This window comes from Hypomesus transpacificus, chromosome 13, assembly GCF_021917145.1.
Source record: "Hypomesus transpacificus isolate Combined female chromosome 13, fHypTra1, whole genome shotgun sequence".
Classification (NCBI taxonomy): Eukaryota; Metazoa; Chordata; class Actinopteri; order Osmeriformes; family Osmeridae; genus Hypomesus; species Hypomesus transpacificus.
The window spans coordinates 359,284-380,138 of record NC_061072.1 but is presented as its reverse complement, the minus strand read 5'-3'; the positions used below and the strand labels follow the sequence as shown (position 1 = coordinate 380,138).

The 20,855-nt window shown below is 41.6% G+C and overlaps 1 long non-coding RNA gene across 1 annotated transcript; it reads right to left on the bottom strand.

Annotated features, from left to right (window-relative positions):
* Nucleotides 1-10,490: 10,490 nt before the first annotated feature.
* Nucleotides 10,491-20,855, bottom strand: LOC124475676. Its single transcript, XR_006956956.1, has 6 exons — nucleotides 20,568-20,855; nucleotides 20,111-20,283; nucleotides 18,331-18,559; nucleotides 17,826-17,897; nucleotides 14,099-14,255; nucleotides 10,491-12,480 (listed from the first exon to the last, which is right to left on the bottom strand). It is a non-coding gene; the product is annotated as an uncharacterized LOC124475676 (long non-coding RNA).

The window sequence follows — 20,855 nt, the reverse complement described above, 5'->3', positions numbered from 1 at the left end:
CTGAATTTGTTGTGCCTTTTTGACAGTGTCTTGTTTTCTTAGTTTGATGTTTTTTATTTGTATTATTAGTACCAAAGAATGGAGATGCCAAGTAAATTCTAATGGGCAAAATGAAAAAGTACAGTTTATGTAAAAAAGGCCTATTGTTTCTGGATATTCATAAACTTGAATGATATTCTTTCTGCTTTAATTATATTATCCTTGTACAGTGAGAGGCAGTGGAAACGTGACATCCATCTATATACATGTTTTTGGCTACTCGCAATGTTTTGAGGCTATCTTGTTGTTATTATCAGTGACCTATGCACTTTGTAAAGCTCTCTCTTGGAAGTCGCTTTGGATAAAAGCATCTGCTAAATGAATAAATGTAAATGTAAATATAGCTGCAAGCAGCAATGTGGTGGCCAAGCAGGTCAGATGACCCAGAAGAAACTTTCGACATCTAGTGACTGCGGTTTACCTGGCTTTCTTTGCAGTGGCTTATAGTCTCGCTAAACAGAGAATCAGAGACATGACAAGCTTGTCAGCTTTGGCTGGATTTGAACCTCTGACGTTGCCAGGACACCAATTTATCCTAGTGAGCTATTCTCAGTGCTGGAAATCAGATTTCAGTGACTGCGTAAAAATATAAAGAATTTTTCCTGTGGCAAGCGGTTGTCAGATTTGTCCCAAGTTTAAACAGCTGTAATTCAGTCCTATTTTGATATGTCAATGTGATTGTGGTCTGAAGATAATCTGTGTAAAAGTTGGTGAATATTTGATACATTTTGAGTAGGACAAAAACGTTTTATTAATTAATGAAAATGGCGGCATCAATTTGGCTGGTATCACAAGTTAACATGTGTCAGACATGGGATCGCCCCCCTAGAGGTTAGAGGACACATATCTGTAAAGCACAATAAATCTGACTCTTCTTGAGTATAGATCCCCTGAGATTGAAACATTATCATTACCATTATGATTATACTGTTAGACAGCTACTGTGGCATACCTGGCTTCACTAAACAGATAAACAAGTATCATGACATGCGTGATGACTTTGGCTGGCTTCGAACCTATGACCTTACACTTCAGAGGAACCCGTCTTATCCCAGTGAGCTATTCTCAGTGCAAGGAATTACTGTGTTCAGTTACTATTTAAAAAAAAGTAAGCCGTTTTTCCTGTGGGAAGCGTTGTCAGATTTGAACCAAGTATAAAAAGTTGTAATTCAGTCATATTTTGACAAATCGAGGTGATTGTAGTCTGAAAATGATTTGATTACATGTCCATGAAAATAGGAGCAACGGCAAACGAGGAGTTCAAAAAAGTATGTTTTTATGAAAATTCCAAATGGCCGACGCCCAAAATGGTGGACACAGGACAATGTGATATATTTCGACTTGGTATGCCACGTAGAATCAGAAGAGACCAATCTTGTGATTTATGACAAATCTGTTCAGAAGTTTTGATGCAAGAAATCCGATGCACTGGCTAGATGTAGATTCACTATATCTACAAAGCACAATAAATCGGATTCTTCATGAGTATAAATCCCCTGAGAATGAAACATTATCGTGGCCATTATGATTATACTGCTCGACAGCTACTGTCACATACCTGGCTTCACTAAACAGATAAACCAGTATCATGACATGCCTGAGACTTTGCCTGGATTCGAACCTACGACCTTGCACTTCAACGGAGCCAGTCTATCCCAGTGAGCCATTATCAGCACTGGGAATTGCTGTGTACAGTTACTGAATACAAAAAGGAAGCCGTTTCTCCTGTGGCACGCATGGTCAGATTTGGCCCGAGTTTAAACAGCTGTAATTCAGTCATATTTTTACATGGCAAGGTGATTGTGGTCTGAAGATAATCTGTGCCAAATCTGGTGAATATTGGATACATTGTGTAGGAGTAAGGAAAAAAGTTTTATTTATTCATTCAAAATGGCGGCCTCATCAATTCGTCTGGTATCACGCGTTAACATGCATCAGACGCGGGATCTCCTAAGATATCACGAGACATAGGAATTGCTTAAATACGCCAAACAAATCAACAGTTATTGGTCAAAACACAATCCTACCTATTGTAATGCCCCCTAGAGGTCAAATGACACTACCTGTCTCAAACCTCTTAATAAGAGGGCCTTGAGTCCATACACCAAGTTTGGAGTCAATGCATCAAAGCTTGGCTAAGATATTACCTCACTTCCTTTTTCCGGATCAGTTGCTCAATTTGATTGGCTGTAACTAACAAACGGTTGCAGAAATCAAAACGCCATGTGATGTCTTTTGTGAGGCTTGGTCTGAAAATGTTTGCCTATTGCAGCGCCACCTAGAGGTGAAATGGCATGACCTATTTTGGACTTCTTTAGAACAGGGTCCCTCGTCCCTATACCAAATTTGTTGTCAATGCAGTAAAGAGGTGCTGAGATATGACCTCACTTCTTTTATGGTGGCTTGGTTGACGATTTTGATTGGCTGATGACTTTGATTGGCTGTTCCAGTCGAGTGTAGAAAGTCTAAAAAACATGTGATTTCTTTTGTGTGGCTTGGTCTGAAGATGATCTGTGCCAAATTTGGTGAAGATTGGACAAACCTTATAGGAGAGGTAGCGAAAAAACGTTATATTCAAAATGGCGGCCACATCAATTCAGCCACATCAATTTGATGTGGCTGTATATAACAAACGGTTGCGAAAATCAAAGCTCCAGGGGATAATTTTTGTGAGGCTTGGTCTGAAGATCATCTGTGGCAATTTTGAAAAAGATTCGACAAGAATTGTAGGAGGAGTAGCGAAAAAACGCTTTTCCTTTACATTCAAAATGGCGGAGAATCTATAGAACTGGGTATGATGTCATAGAGTGCGTTGAACTCGTCTTGATCCAGGGAATCCAACGATACCTCATTTTGGACAATGGGGCATATGGTTCAAAAGTAACATGTGTAAACACACCTTCAACTTTGACCCATTGGTGGCGCTAGATGGTTGGAATGGGAGACATGAAACTTGGTGAAATTGATGAGGGGACTGGTCCCAAATAGTGTGCCAAAATTCACAACTTCTGACCAATTGGTTCTAGGGGCTGCCATAGACTCCCATGGCAGAAGAAGATGTGTAATAATAATAATAATAAATATAGCTGCAAGCAGCAATGGAGGGGCCAAGCAGTCCAGAGCAAGGCCTCCATAGCACTTGCGCAACAATTAAGTCACAACAACCTGTTGCACTCATGCAACACGCCAAGTTTGGTTGAAATATCTGTTTGCGTTCCAAAGTAGTGATTGTTTACAGTGTTTTTTTCTGGTATAACACCGCAGGCCTCCTCTGCTCCTCGTGGGAACAATGGAACCCAAGTTTGGTGACAATCGCACAAATGGTTGCTGAGTTACGCTCTCACGTGTCTTTTGCGGCTTCGCCGCCGCCTTTGATCGTCTCTACCGAACAAACGGTTTTGAAAATGTAAAATCCATCCCGACACCTTTGTGAAGCTTGGTCTGAAGATCATCTCTGCCAAATTTTGTAAACATTGGACAACATTTGGGGCGTGTAAAAGGTTTTTACACTTTTCCATGAAATCCAAAATGGCGGCCGCATCAATTCGGTTATTATGAAAAGTTATCAATGGCCAGGCTTGATATCTCACAAGACATCAACAGACAAAGAAATTACTTTATTAAGTTAAACACTTCAACGGTTATTAGCCAAAACACGTTTATGCTTCCGGCCACGCCCCCTTTTAGTCACATGACACCATTTTTGGAGGACATCCTTAGAATAAGGTTCCGAGTAGGCGTACCAACTTTGGTGTCACTGCTTCAAAGAACTGCTGAGATATGGCTTCACTTCCTGTTTGGCGGCTTTTCTGCAGAATTTGATTGGCTGTACCGGACAAACGGTTTTGAAAATCAAATATCCTTCGATAACTTTTGTGAGGCTTGGTCTGAAGATCATATCTGGTAATTGTGAAGAACATTTGACAAAATTTGTAGGAGGAGTAGGCTTTTAAAGGTTTTTGATAAAACCGGAAATAGCGGAAAGTCTATATAACCGGAAATTGACGCCATGGTGTGCATTGCACTCGGCTTGATCCAGGGAGTCCAATGGTACCTCACTTTTGAAAATGGGACATACGGTTCAAAAGTTGCGTGTGTAAACACAACTCCAACTTTGACCTGTTGGTGGCGCTAGAGTGCCAAAGTATGGGACATGAAACTTTGTGACTTGGACCAGGGGACTGTCCCTAATGAGTGTACCAAATTTCACAACTTTCGACCAAGCGCTTCTAGGGGCTGCCTTAGACACCCAGTCTTAAGAATAATAATAATAATAATAATAATACTACCAATTACAATAGGTGCCTCGCAGCTTCGCTGCTTGGCCCCTAATAATAATAATAAGAATACGTAGAAACACTTAAGGTGGCTTCGCCGCTTCGCGGCTTGGCCACCAATAATAAGAATACGTAGAAACACTTAAGGTGGCTTCGCCGCTTCGCGGCTTGGCCACCAAATATACAGTCTATGATCGAAATTACTACATGGGTCATCTCTCCTCTCCAATCGTTCTGATATTGAATGGCATCGATTGCTCTATAGGACATGATCATCATTTGATATCCCTGGTGGTTTATTGTTTTAATAATCTATCACTCCTACCCCAATACTAACTCAAGTTGAATAATTGTTGTATTCTTTATCGTATGTATTTTTTGAAATTCAGCTTTCCAATTTAAATGATTAAGGCTGGGGCTCTCCAAGTTAACAAAGGGTAAAGCACAGACACACACATAAACTATTTTGAGGCTATAACCATCAATGTCTAACATTTATAGTGACTCCTATCAGCTGTTATCATACCGGTTGAAAGGTTCACTGTGTTTACGTTTACTCATTTAGCGGATGCTTTTATCCAAAGCGACTTCCAAAAGAGAGCTTTACAAAAGTGCATAGGTCACTGATCATAACAACGAGATATTGCGGGTAGCCAAAACATGAAGCATACATTTTGAAAACCAAATAAGTGCCAAAGGCCAGAACCACAAGAGCATGTAGCTAAACAAGTTACAATAAACAACATGAACCTCAAAAATAGTGTACCTGTTGAAAAAGCAAGCAACAATAGTTTACTGTTGAGGGATTTAGGTAAAACAGTTTGGTATTAGTAGTAAGCCTAGTATTGGTAATTATGATATTGTATTGTAACACAATTGATTGACAGTTTCAGTGTGAAGGATTTCTGTACCTTCCTCCTGCCTATCCTTGATGATGTCACTATGGGGGGGGGGTCCATGATTACATCATCATAGCATAGTTTGGGTTACAGTTGAATGTTTGTGCACGACTATTATAGATTTGTACAACGATCTGTACAGACACTTTTACAAGAAGAATGCTATCCCGAATCTGTAAGTAGCCTACCTTTTCCATGTGCTCTTGTTGTTTATGCCACTGATTCTTAGGAGCTGTACCAACAACATTATAAATAATTGATTAGATATGAAAAATAACGATAAAATGTAAGCCATCATAAACAAATAGGCTAGGCCTAGCCTAAACCAAAATAATCAATTGGATATGCTGAAGATTATGTTGAGCTTGATAATGAAACATGGTCCTTATAACACTCTCGATTTGTAGACTATAGCCTTATTCTCGTACTAGATTACTCGATTACCAGTAAATATGTTTTAAAGCACAATGCTTGAATTTAAATTCTAAACACATGGCATTTAAGGAAGAAGTGGAAGTTATCCTTTGGTAAACTCTTACAAAAAAGAAGTATACTTCAAGTTTAATTTGTAAGTATACTTAAGTATAAAAGTATACTATTATCATGGTACTTGAAGTATACTAGCAGTGTACTTATTTGTATACTATTTTTGTACTTTTTAGGCCATTTAGTACACTTTAAAGTACACTTATAGTGTGTTTGAGCTTAACTTTTGAATACTGTAAAGTAGCCTGTGTAGTGCACTTTTAGATTATGAAGTATACTTCCTAAAGTTCTTCAAAGTATACCTTTGAATACTCTAAAGCAGGGGTTCCCATCCTGGTCCACAAGCCTCCCTGCCCTGAACACACCTGATTCAAATGAATGGTCGTTAGCAGGTTTCTGCATAACTAGATAATGACCCATTCATTTGAATCAGGTGTGTTGGAGCAGGGAAACATCTAAAACATGCAGGGCAGGGAGGCCCTAAGACCAGGATTGGGAACCCCTGCTCTAAAGTAACCTGTGTAGTTCACTTTCAGGTCATGAAGTGTACTTCCTAAAGCAGGGGTGTCGAAGTCCGGTCCTCGAGGGCCGCTGTCCTGCATGTTTTAGATGTTTCCCTGATCCAGCTCACCTGATTTGAATGAAGGGTCGTTATAACAAACCATTTAATTGAATCAGGTGTGTTGGAGCAGGGAAAAATCTAAAACATGCAGGACAGCGGCCCTCGAGGACCGGAGTTCGACACCCCTGTCCTAAAGTACCTCAAAGTATACTTTGGAGTACCTTCAAGTGCACTTTCAATTAATGTAAGTACTTCAAGAAGCAAACTTAATAAATGTCCATTTACTATGTCCATTTACTAATATATTTAAAGGTCACATGATATGCTGTTTTTGGATACTTTTATATAGGCCTTAGTGGTTCCCTATTACTGTAACGCTATCTGAAGTATCTTTCCCAAAATTCAGCCTTGGTGCATAATTACAGCCACTACGAGCAGAACGGTTATCCAAATAACAAAGAAGTGTACAACACTGGCGTTACAGCGTTTGTATTCACACACACTTGATGCCATCTGTATTTACATTAGCAACAGTAACTCAGCTGTTAGCTGCAGAGCTAATGTTACAGCCACATTCTATGGGTAGCAAGCTAGGTAGCCTAACCATATAGACTACAGTAAAGCAACAAAATTATATAGCGTTAGTTAACTTACTTGTCCAAGGTTTGTAGCTTGACCAAGGAGAGTTAGTAATGATCCAGAATTTAATTTCAGCAAGGCCAGCTTTGTATTGGCTCAAGTTGAGGAAACAGTAGCTAGTGGCTGAAATGTTTGGAGCAGACAGTACAAAACTTTGGGAAATTGTGTCGGCTTATTTCCAGCGAAAATATAATTAAGATAGGCCTACTGGTTGTGCAGAGGCTTGGATGAAGAAACTAAAAAACGAAGCATAACAGTTGCTCAGTGTTTGGATGTACAAACCTAAACAAAAGTGTTTTTTTGTTCCTTCATCAGTTTGGGAAGTTGTGTCGGCGCATTTCCAGCGAAAATAAAATCAAAAATATTGGTTGTGCAGAGGCTTGGATGAAGGAAATACTTTTGTTTTGATTTGTACATCCAAACACTGAGCAACTGTGATGTTCGTTCGTTTGCTATGTCTCTCCAGGAAAAACCGATATCGCACTTGCCTTTCACGATCGTAGCTCAGTTTTTCATGGGCGGGCCAGATTATCTGGGCGGGCAAAGCAGAGAGAAGAGCGGTAGCCTGGCTCCTTGCGACGTCACAAGGAGGAGATTTTCAAACCCAGCGTTTGAACCTTCATTTTTATGGAAGCAAATCGTGACCAAAATTCAAATGAAAATGCATTTCCAGAAATGCATTTTCATTTTAAGAATGTGGCTGCATTATTTGACTCATAAATCAAATTAGTATTCAATCATCCTATTTGCATTTTCATTTTCTTCTTTAAGACTGCTCATTCTTTCCCTTAATTAAAATGAAAACGAAAAAGACATTTGAAATTTAATTTTCAAAATATGCCCCAGCAAATAGATACCAAAATTCAATTTGAAATGTAAAATTTGAAAATGAAAATGCATTTCCAGAAATGCATTTTCATTTTAAGAACGTGGCTGCAAAATCGTGACCACAATTCAAATTCAAATGCATTTCCAGAAATGCATTTTCATTTTCAAGAACGTGGCTGCAAAATCGTGACCACAATTCAAATTCAAATGCATTTTCAGAAATGCATTTTCATTTTAAGAACGTGGCTGCAAAATCGTGACCACAATTCAAATTCAAATGTATTTCCAGAAATGCATTTTCATTTTAAGAATGTGGCTGCATTATTTGACTCATAAATCAAATTAGTACTGATTAGTACTGAGCGGACATTGCATTTTCATTTTCATGTTCTGCCCGCAAAGAACTGCCCATATTTCGAAAACGAAAATGCATTCTGAGCGGCGCAGTAGAGTGACGTCAGTAGCCGCTCTTCTTCAGCTCCCTGCTGACCGAGCTACCCATCTTGTTCGGTAGGGGGCGGTGTGCACATACGCATTGCATTACATGACAAATGTGCCGGGAAATTGATTGAATTGCCGGGTCTTTAGAGGACGCATCACAGATCATGGCGCTCCCTCAAATTGTGCAGACACTGATAGAATTAGCTGAGCTGGTAGAAACTAATAATATATCTGAGTCTGATGCCCGTGACCGAGTAGAACAAGTCACAGAGAGCTTGGCTGCATACTCTGCCGTCACAGACGTACACATTAATGAGGTTGCCATAGTAAACCTCTCTTCAGTCCTGGAACAGCTGGATGCTGTGGAGCCTCAAATGGGACGGGGACGACCAACCATCCACATCCCGTTCGAGTCCATCGAAAACTATTTATTAAATGGTCTACTTTTTCCTGTGAAAGCAAGCTGTTTCACCTTTGGCCTGGTTCAGACAAAATCTGAATTTCCGCAATCTGAATTTGAATTTCCGCAATCTGAATTTCAAGAATCTGAATTCCTGCAATCTGAATTTTAGAATGTTTTATTTTTGGATCAAAATAATTCAGTTGTATTAAATTTGGCATACAAATAATTCAGATATTATATATTCAACAGCAATATATTTCAGTTTTATGAAATTCGAGACACAAATATTTCTGATCTTTCATATTCAAATTCAGATACTTTTGTCAGCTTTCTAGCTCCGTAAATCCGTTGCTTTGCATCCTCCGACGGATGGTCTGGTGGCCGACAACAGCTCCGCTATGTCCTTTATTTTTAAACCATTTAATAAATAGTTTTCGATGGACTCGAACGGGATGTGGATGGTTGGTCGTCCCCGTCCCATTTGAGGCTCCACAGCATCCAGCCGTTCCAGGACTGAAGAGAGGTTTACTATGGCAACCTCATTAATGTGTACGTCTGTGACGGCAGAGTATGCAGCCAAGCTCTCTGTGACTTGTTCTACTCGGTCACGGGCATCAGACTCAGATATATTATTAGTTTCTACCAGCTCAGCTAATTCTATCAGTGTCTGCACAATTTGAGGGAGCGCCATGATCTGTGATGCGTCCTCTAAAGACCCGGCAATTCAATCAATTTCCCGGCACATTTGTCATGTAATGCAATGCGTATGTGCACACCGCCCCCTACCGAACAAGATGGGTAGCTCGGTCAGCAGGGAGCTGAAGAAGAGCGGCTACTGACGTCACTCTACTGCGCCGCTCAGAATGCATTTTCGTTTTCGAATTATGGGCAGTTCTTTGCGGGCAGAACATGAAAATGAAAATGCAATGTCCGCTCAGTACTAATCAGTACTAATTTGATTTATGAGTCAAATAATGCAGCCACATTCTTAAAATGAAAATGCATTTCTGGAAATACATTTGAATTTGAATTGTGGTCACGATTTTGCAGCCACGTTCTTAAAATGAAAATGCATTTCTGGAAATGCATTTGAATTTGAATTGTGGTCACGATTTTGCAGCCACGTTCTTGAAAATGAAAATGCAATTCTGGTAATGCATTTGAATTTGAATTGTGGTCACGATTTTGCAGCCACGTTCTTAAAATGAAAATGCATTTCTGGAAATGCATTTTCATTTTCAAATTTTACATTTGAAATTGAATTTTGGTATCTATTTGCTGGGGCATATTTTGAAAATTAAATTTCAAATGTCTTTTTCGTTTTCATTTTAATTAAGGGAAAGAATGAGCAGTCTTAAAGAAGAAAATGAAAATGCAAATAGGATGATTGAATACTAATTTGATTTATGAGTCAAATAATGCAGCCACATTCTTAAAATGAAAATGCATTTCTGGAAATGCATTTTCATTTGAATTTTGGTCACGATTTGCTTCCATACATTTTCTCAAAGGCGAAGAACAACCAGGGCTTGGTTTACACCCATCGAAAATTCTAGCCACTGGGGTATCAAAGGTAGCCTGGCTCTGGCCTGCTACGTACTTCCGCTCAATTTCGATTTTGCTTCTGTACTAGGTCTGGGAGTTTGACTTTGAAGTCGGTTTTCAGAAACTTATTCCAATCAGCGAACACAGGGAGGGAGTGGCTGAGAACGATGACGTTAATTTCGTGGAAAAACGCTACTTGAAAAGAAGCAGGCAGAAGGGTTCGCTATCTTCATTTTTTCACTGCATTTCAATGCATAATGCAACCCTTCTGCCTGCTTCTTTTCAAGTAGCGTTTTTCCATTAATACTCCAATTGATAATTATTAGTATAAGAGTATAGGCTTCTAAATGTTTTTGGCAGTAATTAAGGTTACAGCTTCAGTACCAAAAAAGATTCAATGTGCAATGCAAAATAGATTTTTTTAGACATGAATAATTAGAATAAGATTTATCTAAAATATGTAACCTGTAATCAGGGCCTGACATTAAATGTTTTGCAGCCACTGTGGCTAGTGGTTTTCCAAAGTTACTAGCCACCCAGCAATTTCACTAGCCACAATTTTGTTGTTGGGAAATTAAGTTTTATTTGATTAAAGTTGACTATGGTTTGCTACAATTTTTTTGAAGAACTAGATTTACAATCCTTTCAAATGGAAATGACCATTGTTAACACCCAAATCAAGACAACATAAAAAGTATGTGTCGCCAAATCTTCAGCTCTTATAAGTGTGTAAAGCTCCTTTTGTATGGAAATATGCAAACGATTAAGACAAAGACAAAAAGAGTAGCTCATTGCATATAACGGGGTGTAAAGATTTATTGAAAACATATGAACTAAACTGAATTTATTTTTTGTTCCAGTTAAATATTTATAAACAACACAATTATTTTAGTCTCTTTATTTTCGGTTTCACTTTCATCACCAGTTTTTCTCTTTTTTTGTCTGCCCTCCGGGTTTCCTACACCTGTTGTAGGCTAGCCTACCGCCACATCCTTGCCTTGCTCGGTCTGAGCAGGGTCCTCAAGTTTGATCAAAAGACCCACGAGACGAGCTTTCGCGTATGTTCGTGCGTCTATGTCGCTTAGCAACGAACGTACACCAAGCTGTGGAAGCATGCCCGTCAGTGGTTTACCTGCAGGTGGCGATATCACACACAACACACCATACTTATGCTACCTTAAATTGAACCGTTTTGGCATAAATCAGCTTTTTGTAGAACAGCAAAACACATATTTCACCCACTCCAAAAAATACACACTTCACCCTTAGGGATTAAATAAATAATTACAATCAGATAAAGGTGCATACTGATGCACACACACACGCACATGCTACATCCTACCCTAGCTAACCCCTGGGCTGGATACTTAATTTTCTTAAATCTCCTAAAAAAATTAAAAAAGCAACTCCACTTTGCCATAAGAGCAGCCAAGATCAATATCATACCTTCTGTAAGTTCTGTCGCATTGACACTGACGTGAGTAGTAGGGGGAAAGGGGCTTTAAGCATGCCTGCGATACGCAACTGCACGAAGGACAATGCTAGGTCTGCCGGGCACTCTTTACTCTTCCTCCCCCCCCCCCCCCCCCCCCCCCCTTCCCAAGTCTCATAAGTCACATAACTAGGTCAATGTATATTTACTTAAGGAATTGTCTATTTGGTATGATTACACCACATACGAATAAGATAAATCAAGTATTTGCTAAAAGGACTAATATTTGAATATTTCCCAACCAAGGGGTATTTTATGCTTTCTTCTGTCATGCAATACTGTTTACAATGTTTGTTAAAATACGACCTTAACCAAAAAAGGAGATTTTCACCATTATTTTGTACTTATTGGACACTTCTGTGAGGCAAATGTATATTTGTGAATTGAGTTTGTTAACTGCCCTTTTGCAACAAATCAGAATCAGCATCAGAAGGGATTTTATTCGCCATGAATGTTTGCACAAACAAGGAATTTACTTTGGCAGGGAGGTGCATACATTAAACATAATTGTAATTTGTATTTCAAATTGTAATTGACTTGCTTGATCTAGCCAAACCATTCTGTACCTCTCCAATAGGTACTGGGTAGGCAGGCCAGGTACTGGGTAGGCAGGCCAGGTACTGGGTAGGCAGGCCAGGGACTGGGTAGGCAGGCCAGGTACTGGGTAGGCAGGCCAGGGACTGGGTAGGCAGGCCAGGTACTGGGTAGGCAGGCCAGGGACTGGGTAGGCAGGCCAGGTACTGGGTAGGCAGGCCAGGGACTGGGTAGGCAGGCCAGGGACTGGGTAGGCAGGCCAGGTACTGGGTAGGCAGGCCAGGGACTGGAGGAGAGCCAGATGACTGGCAGTTGGACAATCCCCAGGGGGAGGACTGTGGACACATGGACACCATAGAAGTAGAGTTCAGCTCCTGGATGGATCCTGTGACATTCCCTATAGATGGATCTGTGAAAAGAGTCTTTACAGTATGACCATTGATTTGTTAACTGTGTGTATTGACTTTCTGCTTTAAACATGTAAATATTTGACATGCATTTTGATGTTCTCTAAATTTCTTGTATTATCTCTATTTTTTTCAATAAATTAACTTTTTTTGTTAATCATATAATTGTATTGTATATCATTAATTAAAAGTGTTAGGTTTAAATCCAATGACAAATTAACACATGTACCCATGTGGACAACATTTGTCCTTTCCTGTGCAAATCAAATGTACAATATTTTGACAATAACAGTTTGACATATTTATATTCATCAGCCCCAGCAATGCAAAAGCTCTCATTTAACTCCAAACTGCGTAGAGATTGAGTCAGAGTAGGAGTGCATCAGAAGGTCGCTGCTCTGAGAGTAATCATTATTTCAGAGACAGAAGCTTGTAATGCCTCACTGCTCAAACATAAACAACACAACTTCCCATGGGAAAGAACGCTGGACTTGATTCACTGATGTCAGAGAAAAACTCCACAACCCACAGTGTCTCCCAGACCTGCTACAGATGGTACACAGTGGACTGACAGCTGTAGACATCCTTAATCATTGTTGACGGATTCCACCCAGGATGTTGTGAAATACAATGACTAAGCATTAGCTCTGAATTGACATGCAAGAATACAGTCCCTAGCCTAAACTTAAGTCAAGTCAGGTCAAATCTTTTATTTGTCAGGTACACAGAACAACACAAGGTTAGACTGGGCACTGAAATTCTTAAGACAAGACAACGCAAGCACCTGGCATAACATAACATATAAGTACACGGAACACAATTTACATCAATGCTGAGCTTAAATAAGTGAAACTTCCTAAATATACAGATAGCAATAAATATCGACTATACTAACCCTAATACTAAAACTTCCTAAATTACAGATAACAATAAACAGTACACTATACTAACCCTAAATGCACAAAAAACCTGTTTCAACCCTATAACCTATTCTAACCTAAGTGGAGTAAGGTACAATAGTGCAAATTTGCAGATCAGTGACTATGTCAATGACCATACAGGAGCCTGTTGGCGAGGTACAGTGAGGTACAGTAGTGCAAGTTACTGATAGAGCAACCAGTAGCTGAAAGTGACAGTGTATAAGTGACGAGTGTGCAGAAAAACAATGTCCATATCAGTGTCCATTCAGAAGCCTGATGGCCCTTGGGTAGAAGTTCACATACATTCACACAAGGAATCGGATGCCAACTTTGGCCAAAATCAACACTTAACACTTGAATTCTTAATGTAATTTCCACATTTGAATTTTAGAGGGATCAGTCATTTCACAGTTATTCTCATATCAGAATCACAAAAAGTAAGCCAATTGTGCTATATTTCCCTAGACAATGTTGTTTAATGTGTAACCAATTCCAGTTATACTTGCAAGTGACCATCAAGTGTTATTATACAATGAGCCTTTTGTAAACACGTTTTGGATGCCACCAAGTGGGCACTGACAGAAGTGCAATTTGTTGTTAAGGGCCTGTTAGACCAACATACTCACAGAAGAACAGGTTTCTCAGAGACGTGAGGGTGTTTGAGAACGTCTCTGAGGTCAGCTGAGGTCTCCATCAAGCAAGCAGGAGCAACAGCGAGTCCATCACAAACGCCAGACCATGACAATAGGGGTGGTAGGCCAGAGAACCCTGACACCAGGAGCCCTAGGAAGATCAAACAGGGTTATCTGACAGCCTGCAAGAGCCAGGTCTACCTCAGATTCAAACAGGAGGGTGTAGCTTTTGCTGCTGGATCATCTGCAGGAGAAACCAAGGAGGCAGTCAGCGCTGGGGGGCTATTGTACACCCTGAATGTGACTTGTCAGACAGAATCGCTTGCCTCCTGCAATAACTTTGAATATACAGAAGTATTCAAAGTTCACAGTATTTCCGGCACTGGCAAGTCCAACCAGTATCAAGGTCACTTGCCTTTTGGGACGCAAATTTTACACAAGAATGACGGGATGTCCACTGTTGGTGTAACACATGTATTTCTGTAAGATATAGTTATATACAAATGTCTTACAGTACAAACGTTTACCTATGTATACTTGACACTTAGCAGAGGTTCTTCTCTAAACCCATAAACATTATAAAAAATAAATCTAAACATGTTTAGTCCTCCCTTTCACGGTATAGAAGTATGGCAAATCACATTTGAGTACAGTACTATATTCCTCTAACATGAATACAGGGGGGATGGCCTAATTCACTAATATGAAAATCCATGAAAATAACAATTCAGTATGTTACTCCAACATCGATTCTCACATGAACATATTTTATTACTCTTTATCACAAGCTTATTCCTTGTTTAAATTACAATTTCAAACTCTATAAATTATGCTTATGAACCAACCTCATCTGACAAACTTATTTAACACAACATCCAGTTACTGTGTTTCTGTTACTACCCTGGCCGAACAAATAATAAAATGTTATTATTATTTGGGGCTATAACAGTGTGCTTCAGCTTTGTTATCATCAGTGGGAAAACTTTGGATCCAGACACCCTTATTACTTCACGGAGGCTTGATGAAAAGGTTTCAAAATGGCAAGGCACTGTCGGATTGACTCATAATCTTCAGCAGTAATGGGGCTCAAGTCTGTGCTCAAAGTGGTAAGAGATCCACCAAGTGGTTCTCTCACATCATATAGTTTCCGAGCATGGCCAAAACGCAATTCCACCTGGTGTCTGCCTCCTAGATCAATTTAAGTTATTTTCTTCCCATAAATATATCTCTGACAGATTCTCCTTGGCGTTGGTGCTTGATTTAAAAAGACCCACAATTCTGCATGTCCGAGTGCGGGTGTCTTCAAATTCAGGGGTTTGAAAAAGTGACGTTTTTACCACCAGATTGAGGACATGGATGATGCGTGTCCACTACAGCGGAGCGGGCGCCGCGTCGGCTTCCAATTCATTTTCAATGAATTCGGGCGTTGACGCTCGTGTAGGGCATTGTGGGAGTGTCAACGCCTGGTTTCATTGAAAATGAATTGGAAGCCGACGCCGACGCGTCGCCCGCTCCGGTGTAGTGGACACGAACGGTTAGTTTTTCTGCCCTAGTGTTTCCCTGTGTTCTGTGTTAACTAGTTCCACCTGTGTCTTGTTGATTGTCTTTTAATGGTGTCATTAGTGTTGTTGCGTTCACCTGTGTCTTGTTTAGTTCGGTGTATTAAGTCCCTGTCATGTGTTGAGTCTTCGTCAGTCGTTCGTTTTATGTAGCGTGTTTCCAGTTTGGTTTGGTGTTTCTATGTCCTACGTTCTATGTACCTGTGAGCATCCCTGCTGTCTCGACGTTCTCAAGTAAAGCCTTTTGTTTTTTGACTCCTCCCTCCCCTATCTCCTTGCTGTTGGGTCCTCCCTGCACCCCACGTTACAGACACAGGTTGAGCATGTTTGCACTGGCAATCTTGTTTACTGCACAATCTGTGATAAGTAGAGGTAACAGTTGTGTCCGACAAGTTTTTGAGCACTAACCTCGAGGCGACCTTCCTCGGCTGGCCTCGGGCCTCTCCCCCTCGGCTGGCCTCGGGCCTCTCCCCCTCGGCTGGCCTCGGGGGCCCCGTCTGAACTCCCACATCACCCCAACCCCCAGCTCACCCCGACTCCACACCACCCCTTTACAAGATGTTCAAAACATCATGAATGCGATAAGTTCAGAAAATAGCCGAGTTCTCCTTTACCCCCATGTCCTCTCTCTTGAATGAAAACGAGGTCAAATGTATTATTCACAAAAAGAGGTGTTAAAGAAACCAATAATAGTTGTGCAGATATCACTCACTATTCTGTTATAATGTGTTGTCGGACATTAAATATTACTGTCAGCCTGAGGGTGGCACTGCTGTTAGGTGGAAACGTTCAAACAGCCAATACCCAGGATACATAAAGAAAATGATCTCATGAGGACGCTGTCATCTTAAACCCATGTTGATGTGAACAGAATCACATCCACAGTCCAAATCTCTTCCAGTTCCCTGGATGCATGATGGCTCTGTAAAGCATGATGTAGTACAATGTTGCAGGGTGTGCCTTGCACTGTCGCCGTACAGCAAGAAGGTACTGGGTTCGATTCCCACTTTAACTTTGCACTGTTTAGTTCTCAGGTGGACTAACTCCCTGGCCTTTCTGTGTGGAGTGTACATGTCCTCACCATGCTCACATGGGTTTCCTCTGCAAAGAATGCCAATAGAAACACATGCAGAACAGATCATCTCTCCCATGACCCTGGCTGGGACATGGATAAGCACCTGGACTTGGCCCACAGTCCCTTTGATAAGGCTGAATACTATTCCTAGCTGCCTTTGGAGGAAGGAATTATAGATAGATAGTGCTGGTGATGACAGTTCTTCTCAGTAGTTTTGGTAAACTAACTATATTTCTCAGCTCACAATTGAAATAATCTGTAATCTTTGAAGAACTTGTTCAACCTCCCCATCATCTATTCTAGTCACTTATGCACATCATAAAATACATTTCTCTTAAAACAAATTTTCCAATGCTCTGATACATTCATGCAAATGGTAATGTATCCTTCATAATGTAAGAGATTATGTAGCTTTAATTTGTCAGCTATTTCCTACGTTATCAATTGCTGAAAGAAAACCGGATTCATATGCCAGTAGTCAGCACTACAAACCTGGCCATATAGGTTGTAAAAGCGAATTCAAAATAACAGTACGCTGTATAGGGTACCCCAAAAAGTATTTGTTCCTTGGCTAAACCGTTTTGACTTTGTGTAGCCCATGCAACAATTGTCGCTAAGAACCTTTCAGCTCTACCAACGGAAATCAACCATCCACTTTACTGTAACATGGAATCTCAAGTCCCCTCGAGGTAGAGGTAGAGCAGAAGCCCCATTTACAATCTCACGTCTCATCTGTTTATTTGTTTGTTTTGCTACTATTTCCAGTGTGGCCACGGGGGAGTAAAAAAATGATAACGCATCTGCATAAATTAAAAGATGTGATAAGCAGACTTAGAGATTCGAGAGTCGATACGAAATAACTTTTCTCGTTTTATTCACGCGTGATGAGATGGGATTGTCGCGTTTTGACATCTGCATTCAGATTCCATGCATTGAAGGCGTCTGCTGAGTCAATGGATAGAATAGGAGTCATTGTGAGAAGATCGCTGGTCAATGTTGACAGAGAGCATGTCTGCCTTCACATCTGCACCCCCACAGTAAGAACAGTAAGCCTCTTAAATCATTGAGGTTTACGATAGAGATTTACTTTCACCGTGACGAGTTCCCTTGGAGAGTTGCCTGGTGGCGTTTCCTGATGGTCTTGTGAAAGTTGTTTACTCTGAGAGAGAGAGAGAGAGAGAGAGAGAGAGAAAGAGAGAGAGGGGGGGGGGGGGAGAGAGAAAGAGGGAGGAAGAGAGAGGGAGAGAGATTAAGTATCTTTATGGTCGGATGTAACAAGCTTTGAAGACACGTAGTTGGGTGGTTTGACTGAAGAAACTCTGTGTTCATTAAAAACTCAAATCATGCTGAACATCTCAGACTTCACAAGTTAAAAATACACACACACACGCACACACACATTCTGTCGGATTAGTTCTAGCAAAAACAACGTGAACTTTTCTGTTCTGCTTCGTTCCTGAGAGACATGACTGTCAGTGAATCCTGACTCAGCATCTAGGCCTCTCTGCCCTGAGGGGTGTGTGTGTGCGTGCGCATCTGTATGTGTGTATGAGCTTGTGTGTGTTTGCATATCTGCACATGCCCTTTCCCACCTCTGTGTGTGTGTGTTTGAGTGTATGAGGTGGGCCGCTCAGGGCTGTTTAGCAGCAGCTGTGACAGGGTTTGTCTTCCGAGCCGAAGGCGGATTGACGTAAGAGTCCGAGTGCAAGCCCAGAGGTCCTGACCCGGAGGGGCGGTCTACTCTGCGAGGGAAGGAGACACGGCCTGCTCAGGTTCTCTCTGCCCCAGTTCTGTCTGCACCTCTTCAGGCCCTCCTCACACCTGGAGACACCAAGGAATGGAATTAGGTGAGGGAAGTGGGGAGGGAGGGAGGGGGGGGGGTGGAGGGAGTTGGATATGGGGACGGAGTTGGGAGGAAGTGAGGGAGGTAAGGAAGGAGGGGGGGGGGCGGTGGAGAAAGTGGGAGGGAGAAAAGGGCGGGAGGTGGGGAGCGAGGGATGGAGAAAGTGGGAGGGAGAAAGGGGAGGGAGGTGGGGAGAGAGGGATGGAGGGGTGAGACAGATAATGGATGGAGGGAAGGAGGGTACGGCGGAATAAGAAGAGAGGTGGAGGATTGGAAGGGAGGGTGGAAGGGATTCTCAAGGGGAAGGGAGAGAGAAAGGGAGCGGAGGAGAGAGAACGATGACTCAAGGACTGTTCAGTTGATGGACGGATAGACAAGTAGAGGTAGGAAGCTGTAATTTGTAGTTATTGAAAGAACGCAACATCACCCAACTACCTGGCCATCTCTGAATCTGCTCTGCTTGCGGACAAAGATAACATTTGGGCTGACTTGAATTTCCTTCAGGGTTAATTCAGAATCTGAATAGTGTTTAATCGCCAAGTAAGTGGTCACAAACAAGGAATTTGGCAGGTGCATAAAAAAGTTAATTGTATTAATTCTTTGTACTTAAAGAAAGTTGATCACAGCAATTATATTTTAAACTCAATATACAGTGTGCAATTCCTGTATAGTATTAGTGCAGGTGACGTTAACTGGTTTATTACTAATCTAAGCAACAAAAGCCCAGTGGGGAAAGCAGCACCTGGCAGTGACTGAATCACATCCACCTCCTGAGTGACATCACAGTGTTTCTGATTGGACCAGCCCTGCAGTGCCTTTCTGTCTGCCCTCTTGACCTATTGGTCAAGACTGCTCCCTGATTTGCATAGCAATAGAGAAGGGCATGATGGGAGAGAGATTGTTGCTGTGGCTGTGTGGAGGAGCATATGGCTCTTTCTCTGAATCTTCAGGGTGTCAGGGCAGGTGGAAGGTTTTGCTGTGTGTGTGTGTGTGTGTGTGTGTTCTCTTGTTTCATTGTTTGGATCTTGAGTGTACTTCTCACTTGCTTTTTTATAGAGAATGTCTACCAGTTGGTAAGGAAAGCATTCTGCGAAAAAAAGTATTTGGTAGAATGAAGTTCTTTGTTTACTGTATAACAAAGACCCTCTCAATCCCTAGAGTGAAATAGGAAAGAATGTCTCAAATGAAGTTATTAAATGAGGAATAGAAAAGGGAGCGAAAGAGAATGAGAGTATGGGCGTGAAAGAGTGAGGGAGAGAGTGAAAGGGTGAGGAAGAGAGTGAGGGAGTGAGCGAGCGAGAGAAAGAGAGTGAGAGAGAGAAAGAGAGAGAGAGAGAGAGAGAGAGAGAGAGAGAGAGAGAGAGAGAGAGAAGGAGGAGAAGGGAAGAAGAGAGGGGAGGAAGGAAGGAAGAGGACAAGAGAGGAGAGGAGGAGAGCAAGGGGAAGAGGAGAGAAGCGAAGAGGCATAAGACACACACGCATAGACACAGACAAAAAGACACACAAACTGGTCAGACACACACACACACCTGCGTGGGTAACAATGGCTGTCCTGTGTCCTGACACTGGAACAAGAGCACGTGCCACCCTCACCATCAGAGAGCAGCTGGTCCCACCGTCAAACATTCATGAGGGGAGAAGCAGGAAAAGGGGGGAGGGCGAGCGCAGGGTGCAGCAAAGGACCATGTCGTAAGACTGAAGGCTAAAGAGAGAGGGTGACAGACAAACAAAAACATGACAGACGAAATGGAAAAACAATCCTACAGAAGCACGCCCACACATAGCTTGCCCTTTCACATTTCAGTCGGCAGAAAATGACTGCAACCTGAAGCCTGAGATGTAACAGGTTAGAAATAGGCCTCGGCCGAGTCATGTGTGTGTGTGCGCACGTTTGCATGTGCATCCGTGCGCGTCGCATGTGCGTCCACATGTGCATCCACATGGGCGTCCGCATGTGTGCACTTGTGTCTGTGTGTGTGTGTTTACCTCGGAGTGGAGGTAGGTTGAATTGAGCTGCTATTGAATTTCTGTCAGCAGGAAGCCAGTGTTCTTCCATCCATTTGAAGCTGGTCTACTGAGCACTAGCAGGCAGACAGAGACATCAACCTGCACTTGCTCCAGCATGAGTCAGGAGAAGAGACCCTCACATAAAACAGTAGTGATGTAGAGGCTGATGAGGCAGGAAGGCTATAGTTTCTCTGATGAACAGTAGTGGTATAGAGGCAGATGAGGCAGAAAGGCCAGAGCCCAGAGTCCCTGGAGACGACTGGAGCC